General features: G+C 33.2%; 2 long non-coding RNA genes across 3 annotated transcripts; both read right to left on the bottom strand.

The window, feature by feature from the left end:
• Positions 1 to 629: 629 nt before the first annotated feature.
• LOC127717728 (uncharacterized) lies at positions 630 to 11,359 on the bottom strand. The gene is made up of 3 exons (XR_007989321.1): positions 11,274 to 11,359; positions 1,874 to 2,521; positions 630 to 1,369 (listed from the first exon to the last, which is right to left on the bottom strand). It is a non-coding gene; the product is annotated as an uncharacterized LOC127717728 (long non-coding RNA).
• A 1,886-nt stretch (positions 11,360 to 13,245) lies between these two features.
• Positions 13,246 to 18,645, bottom strand: LOC127717721 (uncharacterized). 2 transcript variants are annotated; one of them, XR_007989311.1, is made up of 3 exons: positions 18,139 to 18,645; positions 14,399 to 14,504; positions 13,246 to 13,900 (listed from the first exon to the last, which is right to left on the bottom strand). It is a non-coding gene; the product is annotated as an uncharacterized LOC127717721 (long non-coding RNA). The 2 variants fall into 2 exon arrangements; XR_007989310.1 differs by lacking the exon at positions 18,139 to 18,645 and having other exon boundaries at positions 14,399 to 15,020.
• Positions 18,646 to 25,261: the final 6,616 nt, after the last annotated feature.

Genomic DNA, 25,261 nt, shown 5'->3' with positions numbered 1-25,261 from the left:
TATCCACCAAAGTTCAAATGAAGTGGATGTAAACAATTATAGGCAACCGTACGGCCTTCAACAATGAGAAAAACCCATACCGTACAGTAGGCTATGAAAAATATGAAACAATTCAAATGAGAAAAATAACAGCCTAATTTACAACAAAACAATTTACGTAAAATAAATATGACAGACACAAACCAACGACAACCACTGAAGAACAGGCTCCTGACGTGGGACAGGCACATATAATGTGGCGGGGGTAAACTAGTTTGCTGGCGCCAAACCCCCCTAACTTGGGACAGCGGTGTAACAGTACAGTCAACATAAGAACAAACTATAAAAAAAATTGAAAAGGCTTAACTCATCAGATCGATACAAAGCAGAAAACATCTATCGAAAACACAGACCGGACGTGTCACAGCGTATAAAGTCTATTATCACACTTATTTTTAAATTCACAAACATTTATTAGAAATAAGATGTGGTATAAGTACCAATGAGGCCAAGTTACAATGTGTAAAAAGTAAACAATTATAGGTCAAAGTACGGCCTTCAACACGGAGAATACCAAAATGACTAGTGTAAAACAATTCAAACAGGAAAACCAACGGTCTAATCTATATTAAAAACGAGAAACGAGAACCACATCAACAAACGACAACCACTGAAACAGGTTCCTGACTTAGGACAGGTGCAAACAAATGCAGCGGGTTTAAACGTTTTAACAGGCGCCAACCTTCACCCTAGTGTATTTTCTAAATTCACAAAAAGAAAACAATAAATAACACTGGTGTGCATTTAGACTGTTTTGGCAAATGACCGCGGGAGACAAAAACTGTTAAGATTGAATGTATGAATGTGCACGTAATCGTAGATCACAAAATATTACCTAATGTTATTTCAAATTAGAATATTGTTCAGAGTATATCATGCGGATGGTGAGACATATGTCCTCCTATAGTGGTAACTAATATCAAAATCCTCACATTTCACCCCGGATGGCAAACAGTTGAATGGAGGTAGATCCCATGACATCATTTTTACACTTGTTCATGTGAAGTTTTCAGTATTAGATCTATTTCTCAGTTAATAATGATCGTAAGTTAACACTTTTCTGGTATTTGAATTGATGGATTGCTCTAAGAACATGTAAATGTATATAACAAGTCCTTCAAGTAGAAAATACCAAAATCCCAGAGTAAAAAAATATACACCATACACACTGTCATGCTAGGAATAAAATCTTGTGTCAAAAAATTGTAATGGAAGTTTATAATCCAAAAAATTGGTCTCACGATCCAAATCACAAACAACATAAACATTAAGATATATCGTTGTACTATAATATTATTATCACACGTCATACACTGCTCGTGATGTCCACCTGAAAAAAAAGTAAATGCGGATTACCATAACGAATCTTGAGCATTGCAGGTGATTGTCTTTGATTAAAGTTTAATGTTTCTGTTGGTTTTGATGGGAGATCTTAGAAAGTCTCTGGAAAATTGTATCATAACTAGTTTTGGAACTTTGGCTATTTATAATTAATGCTCGACACATTGTTTAGGCATATACATTGACCATTATCTATATTTAACGGAGTTGCTATCTTATTAAGGCATACCCCAAATTCTAAATTTATCCCTCAAAGAATAACTTATATTAGATTGTCTGGATGGAGCTTACGGAATAAATCATAATGGAAAAAAAACAAATAAAAATAAAGGGAAAGAAAATAGAAGAAAATTAGGCCGAAACATAAAGAATAGCGAATGATGGGGTGCTAATATATAAAGAGAATAATGGCATACAAATTAAAGAATACAAAAATCAAGACCCCCATCTAGACCCTCATATATGTATAAGGAAATAATTAACATATATTTACCTTGTTGACTGCTAATAGGCCCACATCTCTTCATGTTCCAGAGCAGGATCACAGTAATAGGAGCATAAACTAAAACATATTCCAAAGCGTAACTCACGATTTTAATCATGTTGCCTAAAAATCCTGCTTTGTGAAACTTCAAGTTATAATAATTTGCATGTTGGGTACTGAATCCGTAAATTCCCATTACAAAAACTAGCAGTAAAACCGCAGAAATGTAAACTCTATATGCAAATATTCTTGGTGTTGACTCCTCTTTTGAACAATCTATCATGCACACCACGCCAAAAGTAAATATGAAACAGGCGACGGGAAAAGTGTACCAATCGAACACGAAAACAGTCATTCTATTTAGATGATATGTTGATTCTAGCCAGTTCATTGATACAAAACTTTGATGAACAAATCCTATTATCAAAGCGAGAAATAAACTGTCTGAATTGATGTGGTCATACTTCAAGAATATCGATAAGAATAATATAACTATGAGTATTCCAAAAACCAGTAAAAATAATATACAGGACAGATGAACATTTTCAACGAAGCTTCCAGAAAAGTTGATTGAAAAAAAGTCGAACATCTTTCACTTGTGCTGTATTTCTCGTCTTTCTACCTCTGTTCTGACTTACAGATTCATCGTTTCTTCACCTACAGTAAATGAAAAAAAATGAGAAAAATATCTTTTAGGTACAATTTTAAACACACGGAAACACTTTTCATTCGGTTAACGATTCCGGTTAGTTGATTTATCAGTTGGTAGAGTTCAGCACAAACATTGTTTGTTATGAGCCAGAATAATATGTCAGTAAGATTTAAATGTCTTCATGCGACTGTTACAGATACAGATATTTATGATTTATTAAGGGTCTGTAACGAGCAACTCATTGTTTTCATCAACTTCGTTTGAACTTTGGTGGATATCTGTATCATTGGCAATCACAACACATCTCCTTATATGTTATAAAGAAATTTATTACAGTGATATTTTTTTTATAATTCAGATACTCAAATAATTTATTAAATAGTTTATGAAATAGTTTGATCTTATGTTGTACTGTTACACCACTGTCCCAGGTTAGGGGGAGGGTTTGGCGCCAGCAAACTAGTTTAACCCGCCACATTCTGTACGTACCTGTCCCAAGTCAGGAACCTGTAATTCAGTGTTTGTCGTTTGTTGATGTGTAACATATTTGTTTTTCGTTCATTATTTTGTACATAAATTAGGCCGTTAGTTTTCTCGTTTGAATTGTTTTACATTTGTCATTTCGGGGCCTTTTGTAGCTGACTATGCGGTATGGGCTGTGCACATTGTTGAAGGCCTACGGTGTACGGTGACCTACAGTTGTTAATTTCTGTGTCATTTATTCTCTTGTGAAGAGTTCTCTCATTGGAAATCATACCACGTCTTCTTTTTTTTATAAGTGTCGCGGTCTTATACAAAGCAAGGTATAACAATATGCTGTCGTCTTGAACATGCATGTAACATTTACCACTGGACGTCAAGATGTGTCCGGGTAGGTTGGAACGTCTCCCATTGAACTGTTACCTTGTGAGATAATCTCCGGCGCAGAGATCGTATATCCGTTCCGTTCCATACTACGCAGCACGAAATAGCAGTACACTCAATATCACCTATATCAAGTGCATATCAAGTGAGGCATTAAGAAGCACGTACGGAACGGACATAAACTGAGATTGCTTGTGAGATAGCACATCAAAAATCTTAGCAGGAATCGGGTCCATCTAAAACAAAGCAAGATAACTTTATATGCTGTCGTCCAGAATATGTATGAAATATTAACCACTGGACGTCAAGACCGAATAGAGGTTGAAATATCTTAAAGTGGTGTGTTACCTTGTGAAATAGCACGTTACAAATCGAAATCATGGTACATGTCGGTCTAGTACAAACCATGGTATATTCATATGATGTCCTGAATATGCATCATATAATAAAATGGCAGTGGTTATTTAGCCGGCGCCGACAAAATAGGAAATATGCTATTGTGCCGGCTCTACGCAAGCGATCGTAAGCGGAAGCCAATATTGCCAGTAAAAAAACGATTTTGTTTACAAATATGCGTGAATTCAAGGGAACTGACTATTATCTCAAAAGCAAATTTAATTGAAACAGTTTTGATTTGAAGCTATGTTTGTTTTATCAAATTAAATTTATATGCCATGAGATTTATAACTTTTATTATTTTACAACATACAGTTAAAAAATCTGGGATTTTATTCTTACTCATACATGTCATATATGAATGCATGTAGCATTAGATTGTGACTGATTTTAGAAGTAATTCAAACTGATGATTTCATTGCTACAAATGGTGCTCAATATTGTTATTTTTATTTCTTTTTACAAATTCTAATTTTCACTTTGACTGATAAATGTTTTAAACAATTACAAAAATGTATATGTATCTCAAATATTGTTACTGTTATCTTATTTTTAAACTATACGAGTAATAATTTGATTCTTTTGTGTTCTTTTATGTTGACAATGCACATTTTCGTAGTGTTAAGAACTGGCAAAATAAAAAAAAATCACTGTATTAACGGCGCAGACAAAATAGCCATTGCTATATAAATATGCTATGTTGCCGGCTTTAATTTAGATATTTTAACCATAGCCGGCAAAATAGCATATTTTCGTGTCGGCAAAATAGCCACTGCTTGATAAAATTACCGCTAGACACCAAGAAATGTTGAAACGTCTTCCAGTGAAACGTTACCTTGTGAGCTACAATGTTAAATATCCGACTCGTGTATCGTCTCGCTCTAGTAACAGAGCTTGGAATAAATAGAACTACTGGTCTCCCAACAGAGCTTGGAATAAATAGAACTACTGGTAACCCTACATATTCTTTAACATCATTTACCAAGGACGAAATTTTACAAAATCACAAATCTCTCCTTCTTTCTTTTGGTATCAACATAAAAGAAAACGAAGAAAATTTACCATCATTATACTGGATACCAAAACTACACAAAACTCCATATAAAGAACGATACATAGCTGGGTCATCAAAATGTTCGACTAAACATCTTTCTAAAGTACTGACTACTATTCTTTCTACAGTTAAAGATGGGCTTCAAAAATATTGTGATGAGATATATTCTACCAGTGGTGTTAACCAGATGTGGATTCTCAAAAATTCGAAAGGTCTACTGCTTAATCTTCGATCACAATCTTTGCAATTTTGCAGCAACATAAAGACTTTTGATTTTTCTACGCTTTACACTACTATTCCCCATGCTCAGTTGAAAGATCGACTTCACAATCTCATTAAACAGAGCTTTTTCTATAAAAATGGGAATCGAAGATACAAATTCCTTGTTTTGGGTTACAATGATTCATATTTTGTGAAAAAGCACACTGAATCTACCAGAAAATATACTGAAGATGATATTATCAAAATGCTGGACTTTTTGATCGACAATATATTTGTTGAGTTTGGAGGATTTATATTTCAACAGACAGTCGTTATTCCAATGGGAACTAATTGTGCACCCCTACTGGCCGATTTGTTTTTGTACACGTACGAAGCAGAATTCATTCAGAACCTTCTAAAAGACAAAAAGAAAAAGCACCTTGCGAAATTCTTTAATTTTACTTTCCGATATATTGATGATGTTCTATCATTGAATAACCCATATTTCAGCCAATACTTACATCTCATATATCCCAGTGAACTTGAAATTAAGGATACTACTGATACTAGAAGGACTGCTTCATACCTTGATCTTTTCTTCAATATTGACACAGATGGACGACTTCACACGAAAATCTATGATAAACGGGACGATTTCAACTTCCCAATTGTCAATTTCCTATTTCTCAGCAGTAACATACCCTCTGTCCCTTCGTATGGTGTTTACATATCTCAATTGATACGTTATTCTCGTGCTTGTTCACACTATACGGACTTCATATACAGGAGTGTGCTCCTTACGCAGAAACTGCTCCAACAAAGTTATGAGGAGGACAGATTAAAAATGACACTCCGTAAATTTTACGGACACCATCACAAATTGGTTGATCCATACGATGTGTCTTTGTCCAAACTAACTAAGGACATTTTTATCACGTGTTAGATTGTGGTTTGTCATTACGTCGTCTGATCTTTTAATTACCGAACGTGACTTATTCCCAATTGTGACTGTTTTGCTGAGTGTGAAACCGCATTGCTATAAGACGTGTCACGGTACCTTTCTATCCCAAATTCATGTATTTAATTTTGATGTTATCTTTGTTGTTCTCGTCGGATTTTGTCAAATGTCTTAACGTCTTTTCTGTTACATTCGTGTGTTATGGTAAAGATAATTAATCACCCCCTTCATTTATTAGATTTTAGTTTGATTCAACGAAATTTATACGATATATTTGGTTTACAGTTTGATTCAGAAGAAACACTGACATAGCTAGATAATACAATTAATTATCCAATTACTACCACAATTTGATATTAATAAGTATTGTAATTTTCATTGTTATTAATAAATGCCAGTATTACAAATGACCCCCCCCCCCCCACACACACACACAAATCTAATCTTTAATCAATCCTAATCCTATCTTATTTTTGGGAAATATTTTTACAAATTCAAATGTGACGTCACTTTGTGTGTATTTTTAGAATTTCAAATGTGACGTCACTTTGTGTGTTGAGGCTTTGGCTTTGGCTAACTCGGCTGTGTATTTTTTTATGTGTTGGATTAAGTTGTTTTATATAATGTATCCGTTTTTATTCTGTAGTTAGTCCCCACTTTGGTTTTATCATGTATATCTATTACATAGTCATTTTATAAAATTTACTGTTTGCAAAATTATAAATTATTCTAAATAATAAGGATGTTCTTGTCCCAGGCAGAAAACCCTGGCCGTGTTAGGCGCAAATTTTTGGAAGTTTTGGTCCTCGGTACTCTTCAGCTTTGTACGTGTTTTGGCTTTCAAACTTTTTTCATCTGAGAGTCACTGGTTGGTCTTGTGTGGACGAGACGCACGTCTGGCGTATTGAATTTTAAGCCTAGTACCTTTTGTTAGCTATTATTCGTGTGTTTCTTTGTCCTATATTTTCTCCCATTTATTTGTATTGTGGTCCTGTCATGTGATGTTGTCGTTTTGGTGTTGTGTTTGACATAAAAGCGGGAGGTTTGGCGTGCCACAAAACCAGGTTCAACCCACCATTTTTTTCTTAAAATGTCCTGTACCAAGTCAGGAAAATGGCCATTGTTATATTATAGTTCTTTTCTGTGTGTGTTACATTTTAATGTTGTGTTTTTGTTGTGTCGTTGTTCTCCTCTTATATTTGATGCGTTTCCCTCAGTTTTAGTTTGTAACCCGGATTTGTTTTTATCTCTATCGATTTATGAGTTTTCGAACAGCGGTATACTTCTGTTGCCTTTATCTAGTAACGCAGTGTATATAAAGTGTGAATCCAGTTAGTTCATTTTCACTGTTGTATGCGATATGTCTATTGTAGAATAAAGGATGATGGGAAAAACTGCGTTTGTTTACTTTTTGAAAATACAAAATAATTGATTTGAATGTATGTTTTAACAAAATTTCATTAGAATATAACTTTTTAATGTATAATAACAGGATTAAAGTCCAAAATAAATGTAATTAAAGCAGCAGAATCCATAATACTATTTACGGAATGCGATTCATTTCAACTATAAATGCGATGAATTATCACTGTAAGTGCAATCATTTCTGATGTGGAATTTTTGAAGGTGCGATGAATTTTCATTGTTGTTTTATATGTCAATTCGACATGCAACAACTGAAAATAGTCTTTAAATGACTTTAATATTGATGATATTTACAATTTGAAATGCAAGCCAGTCGTAGATGCTTACTTGAATGTACACGGGTATAACCACGTTCATATCATGCATATTCAAATATTGTTGGTGAGTTTGCTATTATCTTGTCATGGATCCGAAAATTTACTGGAGCAGAACATCGATGAATGTAACGTATTTCTACGGCGATTTTTCCTTTTAAAAGTTTAAGAACTCGCTTAAAAAAGCTTTGAAAACTTGTCACGCCGTGTCATACTTATTTCTACCATATTGATAGGCTTTTGCAAACGAACAGTACAAGAATGTACAACGAACGGTACTAAAGAAAGTAAACAAACTACAAAGAGAATGAATCGTACAGTGCCAGAATTCTGAGGTCAGTTTTTCAAGTAAATGTCTTCAAAAATATTTAAAACAACGGGTTTCTTATTCGCATTATGTATTTTTCACAACAACATGCAAATCACAAAATATACGGTCGCATTTAGTGTAAGAGCCAACCAACTATATATTCTCTATTTGTAGTTTAATCATAAATGATATACAATGCTGCCATTAGCAGTAAACTTTGTTTTAATAAACATTGAATACTCAATTAGTCTTTGGTGAAAATATAAGAACGGTCTATCTACCAACATCGCGATTAACGTCCGGAATCAACTTTACGGCGGTTATACCCCATGGTATAGAACCATTTAAACATGTAAAAATAAACTGTTTTCAATATTTCCTTGTATTCTTACAATTGCGTATTTGCTTATTTGTAACACCGACTTATAAGGAATTAAAACATAAATTAAGGTGACTCGACTGTTGCTCGAACTTTCTTTACTGTATTTGATGTATACACAATGGCATGATAAATATCAATTATCAAGTCATCCAAGTGTCAATTGTTTGTGAAAGATGAAAACGTTTCCATTTATTTAATCATGAAATGAAGATCGTTTTGTAAATTCTCTTTGTTATCTAAAATGCATCCATTAGAGCTATGTTCCTAATGCTTGTAGTTTAAAGGTTTGGTTGGCTTGCTTGCTTTTTTTGTAAAAATGTTTGCTCAATCTTAATTATAATGCTTAAGCAAACATTTATACAAACAAAGCAGCAAGCCACCCACACCTTTAAACTACAAGCATTAGGAAAACAGCTCTAATAACGTTTAATTTATCAGTATATGCGATGTAGATTTAGACCGAAACAGAAACTTTGCTTTTTCGGTGACGTGGATTGGCTTAACTGTCCAAGATATATGTATTCAATGAAGGCGTTTCATACGAAAGGATAAATTTTATCCTACATATAGATCTGGATCTGGACAAATTATTAGAGAAAATAGAATTGACTATATTAGCAATAAATGCCATTTTTAAGGAATTTATTGATATATATTACCTCAGACTTTCACTCACTAATTATGTATATATAATCAATCTCATAAATTTTGTTAGAGAGTTGGCTGAATTAAGACAATATATATAATGAAAATAAATTTTCTTTCTGTGAAAATGCATCGCATGTACAATAGAAATGAATCGCCCTACAGTGAAAATGAAAGTCTAGTATCATTATTCGACAGTAAACATGAATCGCATAACGAAAACATTATAGTGGAATTTGATTCAATAACAACAAGCTGAATAACAAAACCTGTTTTAAGTTATACAACATTAATAATCTATGTTAAAAGGTACATTTTTCTGCAAATGAAACTTAACTGCTACTTTTAAATCTCTTACACGCTCTGTTCGTGAACTATTCTTAATATTTATGTATTTGTGTATCAATTTTGCACCTGGATGGCTGTAGGCGCGATGAAAACCCGACTGCATCTCATACCTATATCATGAATTTATAAAAACAGTTATTTCTTATTTTATTCAAAAATCATGAATTTATCGTCTGTTTATTTATCATTCTACATCAGAAATTCATCACGGATACAGTAACAAGAGTGCACACGCTGAAATGTCTCGCCTTCTTTACTAATCATTGATATTATGTTGATAGTCCTAAATATAAAGCTTTATTACAACTGTCACATAAACTTAACATTAACCAAGTAAACTAAACATTGACCAATGAACCATGAAAATGAGGTCAAGGTCAGATGAACCATGCTAGGCAGGCATGTACAGCTAACAATTCTTCCATACAACATATAGAGTTGACCTATTGCTTATAGTTTAAGAAAAACAAACCAAAACACAAAAACTTAACACTGAGCAATGAACCTTGAAAATGAGGTCAAGGTCAAATAAAACCTGCGTGACTGCCAAATAGATCATAAAATATTTCCATACACCAAATATAGTTGAACTATTGCATACAGTATAAGAAAAACAGACCAAAACACAAAAACTTAACTATAACCACTGAACCATGAAAATGAGGTCAAGGTCAGATGACACCTGCCAGTTGGACATGTACACCTTACAGTCCTTCCATACACCGAATATACTAGACCTATTGCTTATAGTATCTGAGATATGGACTTGACCACCAAAACTTAACCTTGTTCATTGATCCATGAAATGAGGTCGAGGTCAAGTGAAAACTGTCTGACGGGCATGAGGACCTTGCAAGGTACGCACATACCAAATATAGTTGAACTATTGCACATAGTATTAGAAAAAAAGACCAAAACTCAAAAACTTAACTTTGACCACTGAACCATGAAAATGAGGTCAAGGTCAGATGACACCTGCCCGCTAGACATGTACACCTGACAATCATTCCATACACCAAATATAGTAGACCTATGGCATACAGTATAAGAAAAACAGACCAAAACACAAAAACTTAACTATAACCACTGAACCATGAAAATGAGGTCAAGGTCAGATGACACCTGCCAGTTGGACATGTACACCTTACAGTCCTTCCATACACCGAATATACTAGACCTATTGCTTATAGTATCTGAGATATGGACTTGACCACCAAAACTTAACCTTGTTCACTGATCCATGAAATGAGGTCGAGGTCAAGTGAAAACTGTCTGACGGGCATGAGGACCTTGCAAGGTACGCAAATACAAAATATAGTTATCCTATTACTTATAATAAGAGAGAATCTAACATTACAAAAAATCTTAACTTTTTTTTCAAGTAGTCACTGAACCATGAAAATGAGGTCAAGGACATTGGACATGTGACTGACGGAAACTTCGTAACATGAGGCATCCATATACAAAGTATGAAGCATCCAGACCTTCCACCTTCTAAAATATAAAGCTTTTAAGAAGTTAGCTAACGCCGCCGCCGCCGTAGCCGCCGCCGCCGTAGCCGGATCACTATCCCTATGTCGAGCTTTCTGCGACAAAAGTCGCAGGCTCGACAAAAATGACATTTCAGGATTCGCACATTACATACACTGGTAACGTATATTACGAAAATGATTGTAACACATTTACATGAGTACATCGTCATCAATTTGAATGAAATATCTACCACCGGACGTTAATTATATAAGCAATGATTCCTCAGTTAATCAAATCCTTTTCACAATTTTCTTAAAATAGAAATCTTTTTATATGACAGAAATTCAAATTAATCAGTTGCAAGATTAACATAAATATATAACTTACCGTTTTAAACGTCCAGGTATTATAACATGACTGTGTAAATAACTTCAAAATTAATCTCTTTGGTCAGTAGAAATCATTATGTTTACAATGCAACAGACTGTGACGGTAAAATCGATGAAGCATGGGATTTATTCACTCTACAATTTATAACTTTAAACATGTTAAACATAAGGGAGCTACCATTTGATTTTAGAGGGGGGGGGCTAGGATGAAAAATGTTGTGCAGCCTTTTTATTTTCCCCTCTATTCGGTCCTGCCTTTTTTTTCAGTTTATCCTGACTTTTTTTTACATATATTGTCATCCTGCCTTTTTTTTTTGGCAAATAATCTCATCCTGCTTTTTTTTTTACTCAAAACTCCTGTCCTGCCTATTTTTTTCAAATTTCATCCTAGCCCCCATAAAAATCAAATGGTAGCTCCCTAAATATAGAAATATAATAAAACTGTTTTTGGAAGGGTGATTTTATAAACAAGTACTATCTATAAAAAGATATCTGAGGCATTCAGATGTGAGCATAAAAAGTGTTCAAAACAAGTCATGAATCTTTATCAGTTTTTTTTTATCATAGTTGAAAAAAATGCTCACAATTTGACGGTTAAAGCCATCATGATGATTCTGAAAGCTCTAAAATACTGGTACTTAACTAAATGTATTTATATAGGTTTTTTTCAGAGACAAAGTCCTAGCTGTGAAATAGACATAAACATAAGATATTATTAGGTTACAATCTGTAATGAAAAACAAACTTGAAACAGTTCAGAACCATGAAGAAATGTCAATTATAACAATATCACTGTGTCTAAACTACCCAGGCAAAAAATGTTTGGACTCGATGGTATCTAATATCCGGCACGGTGACGGAATATCAATAGACAGAGAAAAGGTAGTTTTCTGTTTATCTATTTGTTATTTTTATGATATCGAAGAACATATATGTATATATATATATATATAACTATTTTCTATTGTGAGATGTAATATTTTCTACAACCGTTCTATATTAACGGAGAAATAAGTAAAAATGCACGTCAAAATGACGAATTGAGTGAATCTTGCCTCGAATTTGTTTAATTTCTCCTTAAATTGTTCACATGATACGGAAAGAAAGATATTGACATGGAGATTGCAAAACTAGTCACTTTGAGCACCTCAATCCTTGTATTTCTGCGTATGGAACGAAAGAAATGGGTCATGTCAAAATGGAAGCACCCGGTTTTGTCAATGTTGTTTACTACACAATGACCCGGTTGTCTATGTATAGAACCCGGAACAGTCTCCGGGACAAGTTTGCACTTCCGCTGAGTGCAAAAGTTGTCACCTTAATTTTTGGAGTTAAGTCAAAATGAAGTTGATAACTTGGTTGGTATTGGTTCCCTGATATTTGTCCTAAAAAATTTTGGCTCTAGCACCACTGTTGAAAAAGTTATGCCCCTTTTTTCAACAATTTCCTCAGAGGAAAAGTAGTTTTCCTCAAGGGAAATCAAATTTCCCTAAAGGAAAAAGATTTTTCCTCAAGGGAAATTGTATTTTCCTCAAAGGAAAAAGATTTCCCTTAGGGAATTTGCTGCATTAATATTTCCTTTGAGGAAATTCTATTTCCTGTGAGGAAATTTGCAGCTTCAAATTTTCCTTTGAGGAAATTCTATTTCCTCCGAGGAAATTTGAGGCTTCAAATTTTCCTCTGAGGAAATACTTTTTCCTGTGAGGAAATTTGCGGCTTCAAATTTTCCTTTGAGGAAATACTTTTTCCTGTGAGGAAATTTTGTCAACAGCTATTTCCTGTGAGGAAATTTTTGACAGACACTTTTCCTTGAGGGAAAATTCAAGACCACAAATTTCCTCTAAGGAAAACATTGTTCTCCAAATTTCCTCTATGGAAATTTCTGTTATTCAATTTTCCTCAATGAAAATTTCAAAACAGTAAAAACAGTATGAATATAATTTTTCTGAGACTGAATAATTGATACAAAAGATAATTAAAACTTTAATAAAATGTTCACTGATGAGTAACATGACATACAAAAACAATAGGCTAGCTGTCTGAGACAATACAATCACAAGCAAAACGCTATGAATATCATACTAATTGTGATGTTATTAATATTGTGCTCATATTTGCAGATTAAATAAATAACCACTTTTCATGTTAATTTAACTTTTCTTCTATTTAGGCTACTGCGTACAATTATTCAATCCCCTACATAACAGTTCAGTGAATAAATAATTACATCCACCAGACATCTTCCTTCAATTGGTAAAGAATACATTTTTGCAATTTGTTCTTCAAACGTCTTCCTCTGTATATTTGATATGACAGAGCTATGTACATGAATGGATAAAGCAGGTGTTTATTTCGACAACAAAATACTATTTTTTCTACATTTCTCCATAATCCTTCAGTGAATATGTAGGTTGTTGCAATTACACAATTGTGTTCTTGTGCATCTATGATTGTACTCCATTTTGTTTACAGCCATTTTGTAGAAATTTCCTATTTTCTTTTTCCAGGTAAGCACACATTTCATTTCACATTTATCCAATTAGCACACAATGTAGAAAACTATTAACCTTAAGTTTCCTCTTCTGTATTGACCTGTTGATGATCATGAAAACCAAGAAGTCTCACCTATAAATACCGTACACAAAAAAATAAATTGAGAAAAAAACAGCAATATGAAATAAGCTTATTTTATCATGTTTAATATGAACATTTTGAGAAACTTAAATTTGATATTCTTACTAATCATGATTATGAGTTCTGTTTTCAGTGCTTTGTGTCCACGACTTAATGCCTTGCAGTGATAATGAGTTGAGCCACTTGCAACAGTTTTTACAGTTTGTTCATATGATGTGCTATTTGAACCACTGTCCTAGATTATGGTTAGGTGGAGTGCTCACAGACATGATTTTTTTATTAATTGTTATTGGCTTTGAACTAATTTGGATTGTTTAAATCTTTTCAGGTATGGGTTTTCTCTTTATCGAAGGCCGTCATTGGTTTTTAATTGCTTGCATCCACTTCTTTGAACTCTGGTGGATAGATAACTCACATACCACATCTTCTTATTTTTATAATAGTCATCATTCAAAGGCAATCACTTTTATAATATAGAAGTGGTCTTACCATTTAGGCCTTGTTGTCTTCTGTTTATGTTGTTTTGCCGATCATTTCTACTGTACAGTTGTAATTGTTTATATTTTTCTTTATCTTCTATATTTCTTGCCCTAAACTCAAAAAAGGTAAAAACTATAATTTAATGACTATAACTATTATTGTACATCAGTATGTGTTTTTCTATATACCATGATATATAAAAAAGGAATGAAATATTTGTGCTATTTCATTTCACAGACTATTTGCCAGTCAACAGTTTCAAAGACATAACCACGGTCAATAGTTTAACAAACAAACATTCCCGTACTTTTTCATCGTGTTCATACTAATTTTTCAATGGACAACAATGACGTGATTAACTATTCTTCTATGATGTGTGTGCTTGACAACATTAAACTCTGAAATATTGTTAACGGTATAATCTGTATGTGTCTGTCGTCAAAATTTCAAATTAATATATTACTTACAGAAGCAATTAAAACAAGAGGCTCACAAAATGAATGGGATCTAAGAACTTAAAAATTTCTAATTTACCTATTCAAACCATATCATTATTGTTTGCTTTTATATATAAATCATTTAGAAATAACTAAATTTTAAAGAAAACAAAAGGAAAAAAAGGAAAAAAAATCCCCCCCCAAATTGTTTTGAACCCCTTATGATTCATCACCCCCAAACTCAATCCCAGCCTTCCCTATGTGGTATGGTACCTTGCTGTACAATCTTAGAGAGATCCATACACTTGAACACAAGTTATTGTCTGGAAACTAGAAAAATGCTTATTTTTGGCCCCTTTTTCCTAAACATTGTGGGCAATTACCCCCAAAATCAATTCCAGCTTTCCCTTTGTGATATGGAACCTTGTAGTACAATTTCAGAAAGATCCATACACTTACACACAAGTTATTGTCATGAAACTAGAAAAATGCTTGTTTTTTGCCCCTTTTTTAGCCCCCAATTCCTAAAATTTTGAGGCAATTACCCCCAAAATCAATCCCAGCATTCCCTTTGTGATATGGAACCTTGTGGTACAATGTCAGAGTGATCCATACACTAACACACAAGTTATGTCTGGAAGTTACAAAAATGCTTATTTTTGGCCCCTTATTCCTTAACGGTTGGTACCATAACTCCCAAAATCAATCCCAACCTTCCTTTTGTGGAATTGAACCTTAAGGTAAAATTTCATAGAGATCCATTTACTTAAACTAAAGTGCGAAAACCAATGTGTCTTTGGACGACGACGACGACGCCAACGTCAAACCAATATTTTGACCGAAAAAATTTTTTGCGGTCCTATAAATACTGCAAAATTTCCTTAAAATTACCAATCTAGTGGCAGCAACCCAACAATGGATTGTTAGATTCATCTGAAAATTTAATGACTGATAGAACTTGAAATAATGAACAATTTTACCTCACATAAGATTTGCTCTAAATGCTTTAGTGTTAGAGATATAAGCCAAAAACTGACAATTTTATGTTTACAGGGTCTATAATTTAGATTGACAACTTCAGACATACTAATATTTGACCTTTTCAAACTATACATTACCAAATCACTACTTAAGGATGTTCGCTACTCTGTTTCAAAATAACAAGCTTTTTAAAAGACTGTTATAAATTGAAAGTATATGAATAAAGGAACTAAAAAAACAGAAAAATGAAGGGTCCGTGTGCTTGTTTTTAAGATATAAGCCATTAAAAATTTGGCGGGAAGTGATTCTCTCTAGACTTTTCATACACTTAACACTGGCACCTTTTTCTTTCTAAAGCTATGGAAAAATAACAAGGATTTTATAAGATTTTCAAATATGGCTTTTTAAACTATATAATAAAAATATGAAGAGAAAAGTAGGGATTTGCGGGCAAAATTTTTTAATGGCACTGCATGGATAAAACCAGAGGATTCCGAATATCTGGTAAAAATTCAAAATCAAGAGGAGCGAACATCCTTAACCTAAAAAAAATGCCACATTTTTTCCAATGTAATTTTGAAGGAGTATGAAAATAATTTGCTATTTGCAAAACTTTACGACAAAAGAGATAATTTCAGCTTCCCAATTGTGAACTTTCCATTTTTATGTAGCAACATTCCAGCAGCGCCTGCATACGGAGTATATATCTCCCAATTGATACGATATTCCCGGGCTTGTGTTTCCTATCATGATTTCCTTGATAGAGGATTGCTGCTCACAAGGAAGCTATTAAACCAAGAGTTCCAAATGGTGAAGTTGAAGTCATCCCTTCGTAAATTTTACGGACGCCATCACGAGTTGGTTGACCGTTATGGAATAACCGTTCCACAGATGATATCGGATATGTTCCTTATGTCGTAACTACAATACCCTTCCCTTTTCACGAATGTGACTTACCGAATTAGACTATTTACCGGATTTGTAATAACATAAGCAACAAGACGGGTGCCACATGTGGAGCAGGATCTGCTTACCCTTCCGGAGCACCTGAGATCACCCCCAGTTTTTGGTGGGGTTCGTGTTGCTTAGTCTTTAGTTTTCTATGTTGTGTCATCTGTACTATTATTTGTCTGTTTGTCTTTTTATTTTTGGCCATGACGTTGTCAGTTTGTTTTCGATCTATGAGTTTGACTGTCCCTCTGGTATCTTTCGTCCCCCTTTGCAAGTTATACACTATCCACACTATAGACCTAATAGAGCATGTAGTCAGTAGAAATACTAATTTTAATCAAACTTGGCATGAACTAAGATTAGGGAATTATAAGAGTTTACCTAGTTTCGTGGCAATAGCATATATACATTAAAGACTATAAGTTCATTCTTATATTTGAACTTTGGGTGTTAATTTTTTGCCGTTTAATGTTTAACATTTAACTATCAAGATTTGGGCCTACATAATTTAAATATTGCAAAAAACTGCTTTTAAAATGTCTTTATAACTATTTATATAATATTGTGTATGTCACATGTATGTACATGATGTATTTTAATGTAAAGCAGCTGAATACTCATTTGCTGTCTCAGATTTATTTCAATTCTTCAAAAGTCGAATTTATATGAGACTATGCCTGAAAATAAAGATTTCAAATTAAGGGGGAGGGGAGGAGGCTAATATAAAAATTCTTCATGTATACTTATAAAGATATTTGTATTTCAAAAGGAAAGAAAGTTACTTATCTGCTTATAGCATACCACATGAGTAGAACAAGGTCCCATTAGGCCATGCAAGACTGAATAACATTTAAGGTCAATATAGGCAGTAACACATTTTTACATGTATATGAAAAGGCATACACATAACAATGCATAAGCTAGAGGAAATAAAAATGTGTTTCTTTTTGGTAATTTGTAGGCTAAGGTGACATCATACAAGAAGTATGAGTGATTCTCAAACTAAAATAAAATAATTTCATCCCCCTACTTCATTGTACAATTAAGTTTACTTTTTATGCATAAAAAATATAAATAAATAAATTTTGAAGTAATACATGGTCCACACTAAGGAATCTTTTTGTAAAAAATGAAAATCAATGGATGATAACTATGTACTTGGAATAACAGTTAAGATTTCACATGCTGAAATGTCTCGTCAGCCCAATCTCAGTCAGTGAAATAAATTATTGTTTGTTTTTTTTAAAGTGATATGGAAGTAGTCCAAATAATAATGACGCATTGCAAGGCTTTTTTTTTCTCTCTCTGACGCCGTAGGAAGTAGAAGTGAGTTGACATAACATGTATGTTATCATGCAAAATCAACAGTAATGAGTATACCTATGATTGTCATCGTCACTGCAAATGGATCATTAATACCAGGGGGAAAGGAACCAATAAATTGATCGGATCCGATATGAAGTTCCCAGTAACGGAGAACCTCTAACCTGCTAGCTTTGAGGTAATATTATTGAGTAGGTGGAAAGGGTATTGGGAGACAGGGAGGAAGGGGGCGGGAGAAAGGAGAGAGGGGGCGGGAGAAAGGAGACGAGGGACGGGAGAAAGGAGAAAGGTACCCCCCTTTCCATCCCCTCATTATTAGTGTCGGTGGTCTCACAAATGAATCAGGGTGAATTGCAGGTTACATTAATTAGCAGAGAATCAACTTGTTATTCATTATCTCGCAGTTATTTACGGTTAATTAGCTGTATATATCCCAAAACAGGTGCTCGGAGCTAGTACTAGTCTATGACTAATAAGTAACAATTATATTTATATTCACAATCAGTGGCGGATCGAAGGAGGATGGGATCCGGGGGTTTGACTCCTCTTTTGGTGAACGATCAATGCATTTAATGGAGACATATATTTGGACCCCCTTTATCCTGGCTGGAATCGCCCCTGATATTACATGTAAATCAAGTCCCGGGTTACTGTTAGCATAATAGCATAACGGTAATCACAAAGAGTGTGGTAATTTTAAAAAGGACGAGGATTTATAAATATACAATTCTTGAAGGTAAACGGACAGAAAGTCACAGGACAAAAAGTCAGAGGACATAAAGTCACAAATTGGATAGGACAAAAAGTCATAGGACAAAAAGTCACAAATAATTTGTTGACAATTGTTTGAATATATAAGAGAAAGATCTTCAAATAATTTCTTTTTTTTACATTTATTCATTTTTAAGTTTAGGAAATTGTTCATAAGCCTTGATAAATGAAAAATTATTAAATTTTAATCATGCAAATGATATATTTTTTGGAACCATGCAGCCATTTAAGTGCCAAACCACTTTGACATTTTGTTATCATAACAATTATTTGATCATCATTGATATTTATTGAATAAATTTTATTACAATGTTGCTTCATATATTATAGTTCAAGAAAAAATCAAAAATTTATTTTTAAAATTAGTGTTTTCTTGTTCAGAGAAAAATAATCTCAAAACTGAATTGTGACTTTTTGTCCTGTGACTTTTTGTCCGTGACTTTTTGTCCTGTGACTTTCTGTCCTGCATTCTTCTTGAAGAGGGGGAGAGTGCACTTCACGATAATCGAAAAAAGTGCCTTGCACGTTATTTTCATCATCTTGTCTGAAACAGTCTGAATAATGAGCTCCAAGGCGAAGCGTGAAACCAATAAGTCATGTGAAATACTAATGACAAACACGTTGTACGGACAAACCCTTAAATCCCTCAATGTTATGTCAAATGAATTATAGCGAGGAAAGGTAAATTTAATTTAATATCAAAACTAAATATTTGTTATATTTCGCTCCTGATTTCTCAAGAAATCATAGAATCAATAAATGTATAAATTTTAATTATGCATGTCTGTGTGAGATCCATTTCATGAGACCAAGGATTTCTATAAAATCCTTGATGGGACCCTTTATATATACAGTTTTCTATTTTCCCCGGAAATTTTTTTTTTAAATATAATCTTTTGGGAAATAATCCGATTTTGTTGAATTATTTCCCTTCATAATTACGATAAATCCTTTTAGTTCTTCAATTTTAAATTAAAATAAATATTTCATTTTGATCTAACGACAAACTTTTTAAATTGTAGTGGCATGGTCAGTCAACTGATTAGTTGCATGGCTGATTACGAGTTTACTGGCGACCCAATAATTTTCCATATAACCGTGGCCTGTACCCTTGGGGTGTGTATAACTTATTTTGAATACCTTAATTTTCTGAGGAACATCCTGTCCACGTGTAATACTTAGTATATATTGCAACAGATGACATTAAACAAATTTTCTTTGTAGCACCGGTGTCCATTTCATGTTCAACCACTCAAAAATTTCACAAAAAAGATAATATAATAAAATCATTAAAAAACACTAGCAAATAAACTTCGCAATGAGTAAACGGAGATTTGTGTTTTAAAGGGCTTATTTCCAGTGGATATATTTCATACTAGATAACTAGACCTGAGATAAACTTTTTTTTTGTAATATATATTTTATTATTTTCATATCATTCTCAAATCTCGACCATCTTAATAAAGATGTACAAAAAATAATTTTGTTATAACTCATAAATATATGGTAAATCATAATTGTTACAAATTATAAAATGGTAAGTCAATGCCCGATGTGCCGCCGTCTGTTGCAAAACTACGATTTAATCTTTTAAATGAAAGACGTGCACTGCCTTCATCGGAACAGAGGAAAGTCCACCTAGTATCCGCTGAAAAAAAAGAGATCATCATAAACTTTTTAGCAGACCTTCTCGTGTAAAAATAAACCAAACTTTTAACTGAATTAAACAAAAAATTATCAAACAAAACTCATTAGAACACTCATAGCAACATTTTGTTTAGACCTGAGATAACTTATAGTAAGATTATTTATATAGAACAATTAAAAAAAAATGTCCGATCTGATACACGTACCTATAATGTACAAAATTTTGTGAACAGCTTCAAATATATGGCCTTATCATTGGTAATATATCATATTTGTATCAGTTATTGCTGAACGTGTAAACAAATTAAAATGAAGAAATAGGCTCGAAACCGCATTTTTTAAAGATATTTTTTTCAATCCCCAAATAGGTAATAGATATACAGATTAAAGTGCAGATGAGAAGATTAACTTTCTTTTCTACCGAAGTAAATATATTAACAAGGATTTAGGATATCAATAAATTATTAAATTCATCAATTTATTAAATTTGAACATGTGAACCAAAAATAAAAAAAATAACTGACTGGAAATTGGCTATACCTTTTTGGTATTAGCCATGAAGCTTCATGTATGTACCAGCCACTTTAACTTATTGTTTTCTTAACCTTTAAACAATACATTTTAAAATGAACTACTTTATTTATAGTAGTTCAAGAAAAAAAAATATATATATATATATTAGATAACTCTTTCCTTTATATTCAATGGAACAAGAAGCGAATTCGTTAGCGAACTAGAGTAACTATAGAAATAGCGTCGTTTCAGGTCTTCTTCTGACCGGCAATCATGTGAAAACCTTAGCAGTAATGAAAATGGAACGTCCAGTGGGCTGTGCTCAGCCACGTCCGAATGGGGACGTTGAATTCTTGCAACAACTCTTCGAGTGGACTGTAAGTAGCCTGGTATAAGGCCAATTTTCTGTCCCTCCTTTTTCATAGGCAGTCGAAATTTTCCGACTGTATCACGGGCGGTCTCAATTACAAGACCTACATGTACCTATCATATATTATTCGGTACGTCAGACACACCCGACATTAATCAACCAAAAACTCAATATTTTACAGTAGGGAATGAATTCCCACGTTCTCTTGTCCCTTGAAGGATCAATATTGAATTTCTTCCAATCGCCCCCCCCCCCCTTTTTTTTATAAGATTACATTATGGCGTATGTTTTTTTTTTTTATTTTACGAAAGACCAACAAATCGATTTTTATCACCAAATTTGTCTTTGCTGAGATTAACACTAAAAAAGTATAACAAAACGTAACGATTGAAAACTCACATGCAGTTCAGTTTTTAAGATATTTTTTTCTTTGGAAACTAACAGACTAATTTTCAAAAAGTTTTTTTTTTTCTTGAACCATTATTTATTAAAACGAATTTGTTAACAAAAGTTATTCTTAAATATTAATAATGATCAATGATTGTAAAGAAAAATCCATCATAGTAGTTTGTTAATTTACTGGATCCATGGTGTTAAACATGTCACCTTTCTTTTACAAATAACTGATTAAAAATATGAAGCCTTTACTGTAAAATAAATCATTCTAAAAAAATAAATTCATCCAGATTTTTCTCTCATAACCTTTCAACAGTTATTGTAAACTAATTTATTCGAACTATAATAGTCCTATGACTTGCTGTCCGTTTACCAATATTTATACTTTATTAAGTGTTTTCATATTCATTGATCATTAACTTCATGTTTTGCGAATATTTATAAGGGGGTAATTATTATAGCCAGTAATAGCTAACAATTTATCTAAAAAAAACGAGATGCTATATTCAAATTCTGAGATACGAATCTAGTTCTTTAAAAAAAAAATTCTCAACAACAAAATTCTACACTTTCATCTATCTTGGTCTTTTTGTCTCCGCTTCGAAGCCGCCATCCCGTACCAAACATTTCTATTCGTTCGTCAATATACAATCATGTAAGTAATATACAACAGGCAGTAGATCTGGATTTGTAAATTGTTATTTTGGATTTTACCTGATTAGGACGTGTCTCGTTGAATTTTCTAATAAACTTCCACACACATAATCTGACTTTAATCGTAATGTTATGAGATCTATAAGAACATAGAGCTACTGTATATATAGGCCTAGTTGCATGCAAGTCTCTACAACTTATATATTTTGGTATGCTATAGTTTGTTTTTATAGACTATTTGTCATTTGGTCGGGGTTTTTTGTTGTTGTTGTTTTTAGTTTTTGACATGGCGTTGACTCGAGTTTGATATATCATGCATCTTTTGTGCTGTATTTTAACAATTATTTACAAGAATGCTGCATGTTTACACATTCATCACTATACCGCATCTAAATATAGCTTTATTGTAAAAAAAAAAAAATAAGGAGATGTAGTATGATTGGTGATGAGACACCTATCAACCAGAATTTAAAATACCTGATATAAGCAAATGTGACTTACTTTCTTTACTCAGAGTGATCGTGAATTAATCAGATAAGCTGGAGGAGGGTTTTTTTTTTTTTTTTTGGAGGGGGGGGGGGCTTCATACTAAAAGAAACGAAATTAGCATTAGCTTTTTGTGATAAATATATAATAAACTCACAGTAACAGAAATAGCTCTTGAAAGTTCTGTCAGATCCCGGCATTTTTAACTGTTTTTGACGCGTGCTAAAAAATGCAGCACCTGGTTACAGGGGCTCATTTGACAAATTATCATCTTTCGTAATTTAAGTTATAAAATCTAAAATTAAAGTGATCTAAAATGTTCATGACTAACGAGTATTTTCACTTGTACGCTGTGAAATGAGTCTAAGAGTATATACATGTATATCGGGATACTGACTGCATAGTAAAATATTTATGTACCTATTAGTTGCGGCTCATTTTGGTCTTTTAAGTAAGTGTCCTTCCCCTGCATTACTTGATCGCTTTTGTAAAAAATAAACAGCACAACAACAGCACTCGACATCAGTATAATTTGTACCAAAAAATGAAGAAAATATTCGAAAAGAAGGCTCATAAAATTCAAATATTGGTAAGCACGCACACTAACTTGTCACTACGGACATGATCTTTTTGTTAATGCGCCAAACTCGTTTCTTCCACAGGACGATGTCGATGGTGGGGAAAATGACGTCTTGCAAGGCTATTTAGGCGTCCCAGAAAAAAAATTAAAATAGCCTTGCCAGACGTCATAATTATTTGGACTAGGGAAAACCCAACAAATCATTAGTTCCCCAAATGAGTATCCTAGTTGAAAGTTTTTTTTAATATGATATAGCTATTTCATATTGGAATGGCACATATTCATGAAAAATCATCAAATGATCAGAAAGTCGAAAAGATGAATATAGTCCTCTGACTTCACAAACTTGGAAACAGTTGTGATGTTGCTTCGCTGAGCTATAGATAACAGTACGACCATCAACAATGAGCAAAATTCACACCATATAGACATAGGTGCTTGAGGACAGTCCTCGAGTCGAGATTCACATTGATAGTAAACATGCATATTAAGAGTAAAAATATGGTATATTAGTATATATATGGTACAAATAAGTGATATATATTGAAAAATCTAAGATTTAGGATAAGAAGGGGGAGGGACTATGGTGGGGGGTCAAAACAGGATCCTGTCCTGAAGCACCTATGCATATAGAAAGCTGTAAATATAATAAAAGGCCTCGAAATGACAAATGTAAAACAAAAAAAACAAGAAGCCTAACATTTATAATAGAATTTAAAATAAAATTAAAAATAGAAATGGGGAATGTGTCAGAGAGACAACAACCCGCCCAAAGAGAAGATAACAGTCGAAGATCACCAATGTGACTTTCAATGCAGCGAGAAAATCCCACAACCTGAGGCGTGCTTCAGCTGGCTCCTAAACAAAAATGTATACTAGTTCAGTGATAATGGACGTCATACTAAACTCCGAAATATATAAAAGAAACTAAAATTAAAAATCATACAAAACTGACAAATGCCACAGGCTCCTGACTTGGGACAGGTGCAAACATATGGTGGGGTTAAAAGCCGATATACTGTAAATTTCAGAAATTATTGCATGCATTTACTAATATTGCCAATTAACATAATCAGTCAAGGATATAACTCTATAGCATGTATAGGGTTATTACAGAAAAATAACATACATTTGTTATTGTGGACTAAAAAATCAAAGAACTGTGATAACATATGCATGTTACATGTTTCAAAGGGACAATATACATCATTAGATTTCTTAAAATGTACACAGGTTCTATTGATATTACTATTGTCTTCATGTATACTTAACTATAGAAAGATATAACAGTTCATAGCTTGCCAATCATTCATAGTACACCTATGTTATTACTGAAAAAAATATGCCTATAATAACTAACGGGTGTTATTACAGCCCCTCTACATCATTCCTAAGCATTTGCTCAGACATTCATCATGCTTAATTACAATGTATTTTAATTTATTGTAAGAAATAATGATCAGAGCATGTAATGAGGTTCTGCGCAAGCTTCCCAGTAATTCCCAAGTGTCTTATATAACAAGTTAAATGCCTTTAATAACTAATTTTAAAAAAGAAGATGTGGTATGATTGCCAATGAGACAACTCCCCACAAGAGACCAAATGACACAGAAATTAACAACTATAGGTCACCGTACGGCCTTCAACAATGAGCAAAGCCCATACCGCACAGTCAGCTATAAAAGGCCTCGAAATGACAATGTAAAACCATTCAAACGAGAAAACTAACGGCCTAATTTATGTACGAAAAATGAACGAAAAAC

This window comes from Mytilus californianus, unplaced genomic scaffold (genome assembly GCF_021869535.1).
Source record: "Mytilus californianus isolate M0D057914Y unplaced genomic scaffold, xbMytCali1.0.p SCAF_10, whole genome shotgun sequence".
NCBI classification, from domain to species: domain Eukaryota; kingdom Metazoa; phylum Mollusca; class Bivalvia; order Mytilida; family Mytilidae; genus Mytilus; species Mytilus californianus.
Note: the sequence above shows the minus strand (reverse complement) of the source record. Positions and strands in the feature narration are given on the sequence as shown.